The sequence below is a fragment of the Equus asinus genome, chromosome 26 (genome assembly GCF_041296235.1).
Source record: "Equus asinus isolate D_3611 breed Donkey chromosome 26, EquAss-T2T_v2, whole genome shotgun sequence".
NCBI classification, from domain to species: domain Eukaryota; kingdom Metazoa; phylum Chordata; class Mammalia; order Perissodactyla; family Equidae; genus Equus; species Equus asinus.
The window spans coordinates 22,521,334-22,532,972 of NC_091815.1; positions in this window are offsets into that span (position 1 = coordinate 22,521,334).

Genomic DNA, 11,639 nt, shown 5'->3' on the forward strand with positions numbered 1-11,639 from the left:
TTCTTTCTTATCCCATTCCAGCTCCTCTGAGGGGGGCTCCAGCCTCCCCACCCTCGGTTGTGTGGCTTCATGTCTCTCCGAGGTTTTTGTGTTGTTAGGATGTTCTCTGTTGGAGTATGGATGCCCCTTGTTGTTGTACGTTTGAGGGGAGAGAGTCCTGGGCAAGTTCACTCCGCCATGATTCTGACATCACTCCAAGAATGATCCACATCTAGACACACCACAAACTATCAAAATTCAGACCAAAAGAGAATCTTGAAAGCAGCAAGGGAGAAGGAATTCACTATGTACAAGGGATCCTCAATAAGACTAACAGCTAATTTCTTATCAGACATCATGGATGCCAGAAGGAAGTGTGGTGATATATTCAAAGTGCTGAAAGAAGTGCCAACCAAGAACTCTATATCCAGTAAAATTATCTTTCAATAATTAAGGATAAATTAAAAATTCCCAGAAAAACAAAAATTGAGAGAGTTCATCACTGGTAGACTTACCCTGAATAAAATGCTAATGGGATTTTTTTCAGGATGAAATGAAAGGACACTAAAGAGTAACTTTAATCCACAATAAATAATAAAGAGCACCAGTACAGGTAACTACATAATTAAATATAAAAAACAATATAATATACATTTTATTTGTAACTCTTTTTGTCTCCTATTTCACATAGAAGAAACTGCATAAAGAAGGGCTATAAATATGTTTTTGATGAGCATACAATGTATAAAGATATAATATGTATGACAATAAGCACAAAAGAGAGCAGAGAATGGAACTGTATAGAAGCATATTTTTGTATACAACTATGATTAAATTATAATTAATTTGAAACAGATGGTTATAAATAAAGATATTTACTGCAATCCCCAGGACAACCACTAAGAAAATAGCTGAATAAAAAGCACTAAAAGAAATGACGAGAGAATGATAATGGCACAATAGAAAAATGTCAAACACAAAGGAAGGCTGTAGTGTAGGAATAGAGGAACAAAAAAGATGTAAGACATATAGAAACCAAATAGCAAGATGAAAGATGTCCTTCCTCAGCAGTAATTATATTAAAAGTAAATAGATTAAACACTTCAATTAAAGGCAGAGATTGGCAGAGAATTAAAAAATATGATTCAACAATATGCTGGATACGAGACATGTTTTAGATTCAAAGATATAATTTCAAAAGAAAAGGACAGATAAAGATATACCATGCAAACAGCAACCATGACAGAACTGGAGTGGCTATACTGTTATCAGATAAAAGGGACCTTAAGACAAAACTAGCAGAGACAAAGAGGTACATTTTATATTCAAAAAGGGTCAATCCATCAAGAATACATAATTATAAGTGTATATGCACCTAATACCAGCAACCCAAGTGTCCATCACCAGATAAATAAATAAACCAAATATGGTATATACATACAATGGAATATTATTCAGACTTAAAAAGGAAGGAAATTCTGACACCTGCTAAACATGGATGAACCTTGAAGATAAAATATCAAAATATATGAAGCAAAAACTGATGGAATTGAAGAGAGAAATAAATAGTTCAACAATAATACTTGGAGATATCAATAGTCCACTTTCAATAATGGATAGAACCACTAGACAGAAGATCATCAAGGAAATAAAGGATTTAAACAATACCAACCAGACCTAGCAGATATAGAAAACTCCAACCAACAACAGCAAAATACACATTTTTGTCAAATGTATATGAAATTTTCTCCAGGATAAACTATATTCTAGGCTAGAAACTTAAAATTGTCTTAATTCATGGGAAAAAGATGTCCTGAGAACTTGCATATTAAAAAAAAATTTGAGGGGCCAGCCCAGTGACGCAGTGGTTAAGTGCACACATTCTGCTTCAGAGGCCCAGAGTCCGCTGGTTTGTATCCCGGGTGCAGACATGGCACCACTTGACAAGCCATGCTGTGGTAGGCGTCCCACATGTAAAGTAGAGGAAGATGGGCACGGATGTTAGCTCAGGGCCAGTCTTCCTTGGCAAAAAGAGGAGGATTGGCAGCAGATGTTAGCTCAGGGCTAATCTTCCTCAAAAAAAATTTTGAGATGCATACAAAACATCATGGTTATTTTAACTTCCATTTTACTAACCTTGAGTGAAATTGAACATTATTTTAAAGTCTCATATTTTCATTTCTTTTCCTGTGACTTTCTATTTATGTCCTTACCCATTTTTCTATAAGATTATTTTTCTGTTATCAATTTGGAGAATCTCCCCAATCATATTCTGTAGCTTTAAATTTTTCCATACAATTAAATTTGCCTTTTTTTCCTTACTAACCTGTAAGATTCCTTTATATATGAAGGATATACATTCTTTTACATATGATACAAGTATTATCTATCAGTCCGTGTACTTCAGGCAGCTGATAGTTATACAAATTCACCCAAATGTCATGTATAACCACACAAACTATTCAGCTTTAAAATAAAATTTACTTTTTAGTTTTTTTGGTTTTTTTGTTGTTATTTCACAATATTTTTATTTAAAGGCTTTGTCAAAGATACAGCCTTTTATGCAATATTTTGAGAAGGGAGAGGCAGAAAGGAGAAGGGACATGGAAATTGTTTCCCTTCTTCTGCAGCTTTTAGGATTCTCTCTTTATCTTTAACTTTGGACATTTTAATTATAATGTGTCTTGGTGTGGGCCTCTTTGGGTCTATCTCATTTGCTGCTGTGTTTCCTGTACTTGGATGTCTGTTTCCTTCCTTAGGTTAGGAAAGTTTTCAGCTATTATTTCTTCAAATAGATTCTCTGCCCCATTGTCTCTCTCCTCTTCTGGGTTACCTGCAATGCAAATGTTAGTGCGCTTGATGTTGTCCCAGAGTTCCCTTAGACTATCCTCGTTCTTTCTAATTCTTTTTTCTTTTATCTGTTCGCTTGGGTGACTTCCTTTGTCTTTCATGCAGCTCACTGATCCATTCTTCTGTATCATCTAGTCTGCCACTGAGTCTCTCTAGTGAATTTTTCATTTCCAGTATTGTATTCTTCATTTCTGATTGGTTCTTTTTTATATTTTCCAGTTCTTTGCTGAAGTTTTCACTGAGTTCATCTGTTCTTCTCCCAAGATTGGTGAGCATCCTTATGACTTTTTGCTTGAACTCTTTGTCAGGTAGATTGTTTATTTCTGTTTCACTTAGTTCTTTTTCTGGGGTTTTGTCATGTTCCCTTGCTAGGAACATATTCCTTTGCTTCCTCATTTTGCCTCTTTCTCTGTGTTTATATCTATGTATTAGGTGGGTCAGCTATGTCTCCTGATCTTGGAGAAGTGGTCTTATGTAGGAGACACCTTTTAAGGCCTAGCAGTGTGCTTCCCTCTCATCACCATTTCCAAATGTCCCAGAAGTGACCCTTGTGTAGGCTATGTGTGCCCTTCTGTTGAGGCAGGGTTGCTCTTGCTGCAGGTGCCCAGGGAGTCTAGGCTGTCCTACTGACTGGCTGGTTGTAGTGCTCAGCTGCATGTGGCTGCTATGGACCCTTCAGTCAGTTTTTCGGGTTTGGGGAGCCCCAGCACAGTTGGCTGCAAGGTCTAATAGCACATTCCTGTTGCAGTTTTTCTGTTAAGTGAGTAGGCCCCCAGCATGGCTAGTTGCAAGGCTCAGGGGCTTACAATTGCGGAAGGTCTCTGGCCTGCAAGGCTGTTGTCAGCTGTCTCAGGATTGCAGCTGAGTGTTTCAGGCTTTGGAAGGTGAGTCTGATCCCCTCTGTGGCTGTTTGAGAAGGATAGGTCTTCTGCCACTGATATGCCCCATGGCCCACAGGTCCACACCCACTGTCAACACAGTCTTGGCCCATGCACACTTCCAAACCCCCTGGAGTGGATACAGTTGCCCCACTGGAGAGGCCCACACACTCTCCACCTGCTGCTCATGCATGCCCTGCCCCACACAGGTGGACTCACTCATCGGCTTACTGAGGACCTAGGTACCCAGTCTATGAAGGCTGAAAAGTTGTCCAAGGGCTTGCTGTTGGGTGGGGCAAGTCTGTAGGGTAGGCTCCTGCTCTGCTTGAGCTGGATTAAATCAGTTCTCTAGTGGGCAGTGCAGACTGCTGGCTAACAGGGCAGGGGGAAGAACTCAAATGGCATCTGCCAGCATTTGTGTCAGCATGCCTGAACTAGGTCACAGTAATGGCTGCTGCCAATGTCTCAGTCCCTGGAGAGGTTTCACCTCTCACTGAGATGCACCCAGAGTCTATCAAGTGAGTCTTACCAAAGGACTGTGCACTTTTGCGCTTTTTTTCTGGTGATTTTAGGTTGCTTTCTGAAATAGGTGAATTTGTGCATTGGCCCTTTAGTAGCTGGCTTTTTTCTGCTTATGTCTGATAGCTTTTCTAGGGGTATTCCCCATTGTAGTTAATGGCCAGCAAAGCCAGCTATTGTAAGACTCGTGTCAGTTATTCTGGGTCTGAAGCATGCTTATAGCGACAATAGTCCCCTGTTAACTGTAGCTCAGGTCCCCCACTCCTCCAGGGAAGGCTGTTTACCTCAGGATTGCTCCTGGCCAGCCAGCCAGCAGTGGAGCTCTATGGCTTGTGAAGGTGGCTTCTTTGTCTCCAGACAGGAATTTCTGCCTCTTCTACCTCAGTCAGGACTGTCTCTTGTTGTGAGGGTTCTCCTTATCCAGTTTTCAGTTCTCTCTCATGGGTAGTTGTTCCAAAAATAGTTGTAACTTGGTTATGTTTGTGGGAGGAGGTGAGTTCCAAGTCCTCCTATGCCGCCATCTTGACACCCTCTCTGATGCCATTAAGCATGTTAGGGAATATCAGAAGACTAATTATTGTGTTTTAATTTACATTTCTCTAATGACTAATGATGTTGAATATCTTTTCGTGTGTATATTTGACATCTGTATATGTTCTTTGGTTATATAACTCTTCAAATCTTTTACTCATTTTTAAGTTGAAGTATTTGTTTTATCATTAAGTTTCAAAAACTCTTTTTATATTTAAATCCTTTATCAGATACGATTGGAAAATATTTCTCCCAGTTGGTGGCTAATCTTTTCATTTTCTTAAGTGTCTGTTGAAGACAAGAAGTTTTCAATTTTCATGAATGATTATCAATTTGTTCTTTAAGGATCACACTTTCAATATAATAGCCAAGAAAATTTTGGCTAACCCAAAGTTCTGGAATTTTTATGGCTTTATGTTTTACATTTAGGTCTGTGATATATTTTTAGTTATTTTTTGTATAGTGTGAAGTATAAATCAAAGTTTTTTTTGTGTATGCATATTCATTTCTTCTAGCACTATTTGTTGAAAAGACTATCTTTAATCCATTAAACTGCCCTTGCACTTTATCACAAATCAGTTGTCCATATATGTATGAGTCTATTTCTGAACTTTATTCTGTTCCATTGACCTATTCGTCTATCTTGACAACACAGTCTTGATTACTTTAGCTTTATAATTAGTCTTAAACTCAAGTAGTCCATGTCCTTCAATTTTGTTATTCTTTTTCAAAGTTGTTTTGCCTATTCTAGGTCCTTTGCATGTCCACATGTATTTCAGAATCAGTTGCCACAAAAAAAAAAAAAGCTTCCTGATATTCTGATTGGGATTCATTGAATCTATAGGTCAATTTGTACAGAGCTGACATTTTTACAGTTTTGAGTGTTCCAACCTCTGAATACAGTATATATCTTCACTTATTTAAATCTTCTTTAAGTTCTCTCAGCAGTGCTGTTTTGCTTTTCATGGTATATATCTTGCACTTTTTTTTAAGGAAGATTAGCCCTGAGCTAACATCTGCTGCTAATCCTCCTCTTTTTGCTGAGGAAGACTGGCCCTGAGCTAACATCCATGCGCATCTTCCTTTATATGTCAGAGGCCAGCCACAGCATGGCTTGACAAGTGGTGCATAGGTCCACACCTGGGATCCAAACTGGCAAACCCTGGGCCGCCAAAGTGGAATGTGTGAACTTAACTGCTGGGCCATTGGGCCGGCCCCTATCTTGCACTTCTTTTTCTAGATTGTCACTAAGTATTTCATGCTTCTTATGGTGTTGTAAATGGCTTTTTTTTTTTAAATTCAAGTTTCAGATTGTTCATTGCTAGAACATAGAAAATAACAATTTATGCATATTGATCTTTACCCTGCAACCTCAGTAAACTCACTTATTAGTCCTAGTAGCTTTTTTTTATCAATGCCATCAGATTTTTAAAATCTAGACATTCACATTTGTTAATAAAGTTTCCCTCCTTCCTTTCCAACAGGGATTCCTTTTTTCTTTTTCTTTATTGCTCTGGCTAGAGCCTCCAGTACAAGGCTTAGTAAAAGTGTTAAGACATCTTTCTCTTGCTCCTGATCTTAGGTCATCCATCATTAAGTATGATGTTAGGTCTAGCTTTTTCACAGATACTCTTTATTGGTTAAGGAAATTCCCTTCTTTTCCTCTTAGCTGAGTTCTTCTTGTTAATGGATGTTGGATGCCTAATACTGTTTTGTTGGATGTCAGATATACATTTTGCCATTAGGTGCTGCATATTTTTGTATTCCTATAAATATTATTGACCTTTGTTTTGGATACTGTGATTTGAAAAGTTGGATGTTTTTGAGATTTGCTTTTAAGCTTTGTTAGGTGGGATCAGAGCTGTGCTTAGTTCATGGGAAATTTTCCCCACAACTGAGGTGAAACCCTCTGAATACTCTACCTGACACTATGTGACATCTCAGGTTTTCCACTTTGGCTGCTGGGAGCAAGAATTATTCCTGGACCTCTCTGAGCTCTGAGGATTGTTCCCTCTAATTCTTTCAGGTGGTGATTTTTCCCTGGCTTCAGGTAGTTTCTTCACATAAATGTATTAATGAGTGTTTAGCTGAACTTACGAGAAATCGTCTGCAGATCTCTGGAAATCTTTGTGCAGTTCTCTCTTCTTTGGTGTTCTGCCCTGTAAACTCTGACCACATTGGCCTCATTGGACTCCTCACCCCATCTCAAGACTAGGAGACCACTGGGCTCTGCCTGGGGTATCCCTCCCAGCCATAAGCTGGGCAATTATAGGGCTCATCTCATTTCTCATCTCAGGGATCACTGTCTTTCACTAAAAGTAAACACTTGAAGATAGTCAACGTCTTGAAAACCATTGTTTCACCTATTTTGTTCAATGTTTTGGTTATTTCAATTGTACAGGTAAGCAATTGACTGTCTACTCTTTAATAGTGACTGTTGATTAACAGAATTAATAAAATTAATGCAAATACATCACACTTTTCCTTTTTGGTTAAATTTAAAATGTTTTGTTTAGGAAATATACTGTACCCTGAAGTTATGAAATATTCTCATATGTTGTGTTCTAAAAGTTTTATTATTTTCCCTTTTGTTTTAAGTCATCAACCCATCTGGAAATCATTTTCATATATTATTTATGGGTGCTCAATTGCATTCTTACATGGATACTCAATTGTTCTAGAAAATTTATTGAAGAGGTGTTCATTCTCCAGAGCTCTGCATTGCCACCTTTATAACTAATCAAGTGTCTCTTGATTAGTGGATCTATTTCTGAGATCCCTGTTTGGTTACATTGGTCTATTAATCCTTATGTATCCATATTGTATTACTATCTATACATTTATGTCTTAATATATGATAGAATGTTCTACCACATTGTTAATTTTCAGTAGTGTCTTGATTATTCATTACCCTTTGCATTTCCATATAAATTTAAAAATCAGCAGTTAAGTTTCAAAAAATTCCTGTTATGGTTTTTTATTAGGTTTCCTTGGTTCACTGATCAATTTTGAGAACTGGTAACTTTACAGTATTGATTCTTCCAACATATTACTGAGGTATACAGGTCACTTTATCCAAGTGTTTTTAATTTTCCCTCAAAATGCTTTTATAGGTTTAGACCTGTATAGAGGTCTTAGACATCTTTTGATATATTTATTCTTATCTGTTATTTTTAATGCTATTGTAAATTGGTATTTTTAAACTTTAATTTTCTTTACTTAATAGGAGAATCAAGAGAATAACCCTACAATTTTAAAGCAAACACAAGACCTCTTCCACAAGCTTACTCTTACCTTATTAAACAGCTTCTGCCTTGCTTCTGGACACTAGGAGAGACCGCCTGGCTGACCATGGAACAATACATGACCATACATGTTGAATTATTCATCATGAACTGGGTGTTATTTGATCTTTCAAGACATCTGGTAGATGGGTGGTAGAAACCCACATCAATTCTTGAAGATGCAAATAGTTTCACAAGTAATAGGCTCAGACTCTCATGGCATCTATTCCATTGCTACCTCTCCCACAAACCCCATGGGCAATATGATCGGTTGACTAACGATAAACAAAACTGAGCATGTTATACTAGCCTAGCCTTAAATAGACTCCTACAACATTTTATCTCTTCATAAGCACAGAGTATGAAGCTATTTGTGTCCTATGCGAATGCTCAACAAAACGCATCCATTTTGGAGAAGACTGTAAATAAACAAGTAGAGAGGATGCCAACCTTTTTTCTCAGCTCCACTACCACTCAGTTTTAATGAGTGGCAGGGATGCAGGTTATACAGAGGACCAACATTATCTTTCTTTCAGCAAAGCTAACCTGGAGACTGCCACTGCTGAATGCCAAACCTGCAAAAGCTAAATAGAAACCTGATGTCATCTTTTTCTGGAAAGACCAGTCACCCTTCTGATTAATACATTGACTACAATGGAACTCTCTTAATGGAGGGGGGTATGTTGGCCATATGGGGGTAGAGGAGAAACAGACAATTAACTAAGGATTTGCCATTACTAACCACCATTGAGGGACTTACTGAATGTCTTAGTCACCGTCATTATAATCCTATATAATGGTGCTTCTAAATGAGTAATTTTAAAGCAAAATAAGGTAATGGCCACACACCAATGAGATTTACTTGTTTTACTGTGGATCCCATCGACCAAAAGTAGTCTGTCTCAGTAGAATGGTAGAATAAGCAATTGTAGGCTTTATGGAGCCAGAGGAGAAAACGCCTTGTTTAGGTTGGAGTACTGTTTAGTACGTTGCTGTTTCTCAAAACATGAAAATAAAAAATAAAAAAAACCCAAACTCAGAATAGATAGGTCTGGAAAACAAAGAATGGAGTGTGTCCTCCCATTATTACATCTCACTGGGCCCAGTAGCAAGCTTTCACACCCAACCACTAATATTTTGCTTTCCATTCCTATAAGTTTAGGCTTTGCTATTTTTAAATTATTAGTTCCAAGGGAAGAAAGCTTCCATGAGGGGACAGACTGACTCCAACGACCATATCTGCCATTTGTGGCTTTTTATGCCACTGACAAACAGGCAAAGGAAAAGTATCAAAGTGACATCCACAGAAAATCATCCTGATTATCAAAATGCAGGCAGGAAGATGTTTGGAACCCAGAGGAATCCTCTGAGGTGTCTTTAGTGTTTCCATCCCCACTGGTAAGAATTAATGGATTACAACAGCAACTCCAAAGAGACAGGATGAATAATAGCTCAGACCCTTCAGGAATGAAGCTTTGTGTCAACCCAACTAGAACTCCCAGCTGAAAGTGTAGTCAAATGTTAATGGTAGAGTCTAGGTAGTGGACATACGGGGTTTACTGTAATATTCTTTCAGCTTTTCTGTATGTTTGAAAGTTTCATAAAAAAATGTTGGACAAAAAAAGGGAGGTAGGGAATACAATCAGAGATGCTGTTGGCAAAGGGAACATAAAATAAGTACCTGAAGGAAGTATTAAATACCAATTAGTCTCAAGACTTGCAAAAAGGAGAACTATAGTTGCTCTACATTCTTTCTTTCCTAATGTATGTACGCGCGTGTGTGTGTGTGTGTGTACATAATCTTCCTCCCTCTCAGTCTTTCTTGATCCTGATTTATATAAGGTCTCTTGATGGAGATTAAAGATAAAATGTATGCTGTAGGTCAGAGCAAACTAGAGTGGAAATGTGACTAAGAAGAGGAATGACTACCAGTAGTGACTTTGCATTTCGCTTTTGGGAGACGATGGCTATTTAAAATATTTTTTTAAATTATAGACAACTTAAAACATGCACTGAGAAAACAGTATAAACAACTCATTACACTTTGCCATTATTTTTCACCTTTCCTTCATCCCCTAATTTTTTCTGGGGTGCCTAAATGCAAATCATATCATTTCACCACAAACACTCTAATATATCTGGCAAATATTTTCATTTGAAATAACTGCACTTTCTTTATCCCATCCAACCAAATTAACAAAATTATTTAATATCTAATACCAAAACCATGTTCAATTTTTCATGACTTTTCTTATTTGTTCAAATCTGGACCCTAAAACATTCCACACTTTGAATTTGGTTGATATGTTTCCTAGTCTCTTTTGAACTCCAGCAGTTTCCCTTTCTCCTCCCTCCCCGCCATGCCATTTATTTATTGAAGAAACTTGGTTATTTGTCCTGTAAGATTTTCCATATCCTGATTTGGCCAATTCTATCTTTACCATACCACCTAAAGGTTTTTAAATTCACCTTATTTCCTATAAACTGCTAGTTAAATCTGGAAGCTAAATTGGATGAAGGTTCAATATGTTGGGAAAAATATCGTAGGCAGTAGTTTGTACTTCCTATGGCATCACATTAGGAGGCATGTGAATACCAGATTGCTCCAATTTAGCTTTGCTAAGATTGGCCAGCAAGTTCAGGTGTTATCAACCTGATCACTCCCTTTTCAAATTCCCAATCACCATTTACTAGGGATTACTACCAATTCCATAATTTTATTAAAGGTTGCCAAATGTAATTTTCTAAGTCTGTCATTCTTTCTGAATATATTAGCTAATTCTCTTATAACAAATTTCCTCTCACCAACTATTTGATTATAGCTTGTAAAGAAAAATCACGTTAAATGCTTGCTTCTATCCCTTATCAAATTTTCAGAATGAGCTAGTACTCTGGCAAGCTCCATAAAGGGTTCTATCATTGTTTTTTTTCATTTTGAATTTAGTAAGTTTTACCTACAATCACTGTTTCAGTGCATTTCAATATTTTTTTGATGCTCAAATTATCCTCTTTGGTCAGTTCCTCCAGGTTGACATAATCTTATAGTCTTTGATAGCTTTCTTGCTTTTAGGCACAATAAGATGTTTCAGGATAATCACATACACATCTACTACCCTTGACCTGTCATACGCCATTTCTCCAAGGAGCCCTTACTTCTTTTAATAGAAAATGGAATTTGGGGGCCACATTTTGGATACATGGGGTGCTCACTGCTTCTGTATCATGATTAACGCTTTTAAACCCCTTCTGTGGACAGAGCTAGGAAATACAAATTTTCAATTCAAATAAAAGATTATGGGGCATTTTGCTTCTTTATTTTTGTATGTTTTCTCTTGCAAAAATTGAATTCCTCATGAAGTTATGTATTTAATTTTGGACTCACCTAAAATAAAACAAATATTACCATTAACAAATGAGTAGTAAAGACAGCTTAGATTTCTTTGTATTTCTCTGGGCTTGAGATACAGGTCTCCTAAGTCGAAGTATTTTAACATCATTTGAAGTTATTACGATTTATGTTGTTATGCTATAAGCTGATATAGAATCAAATCACTGGTTTTGATATTCAGGGTTGCTATTTTTCCCTTTAATTTTCTTT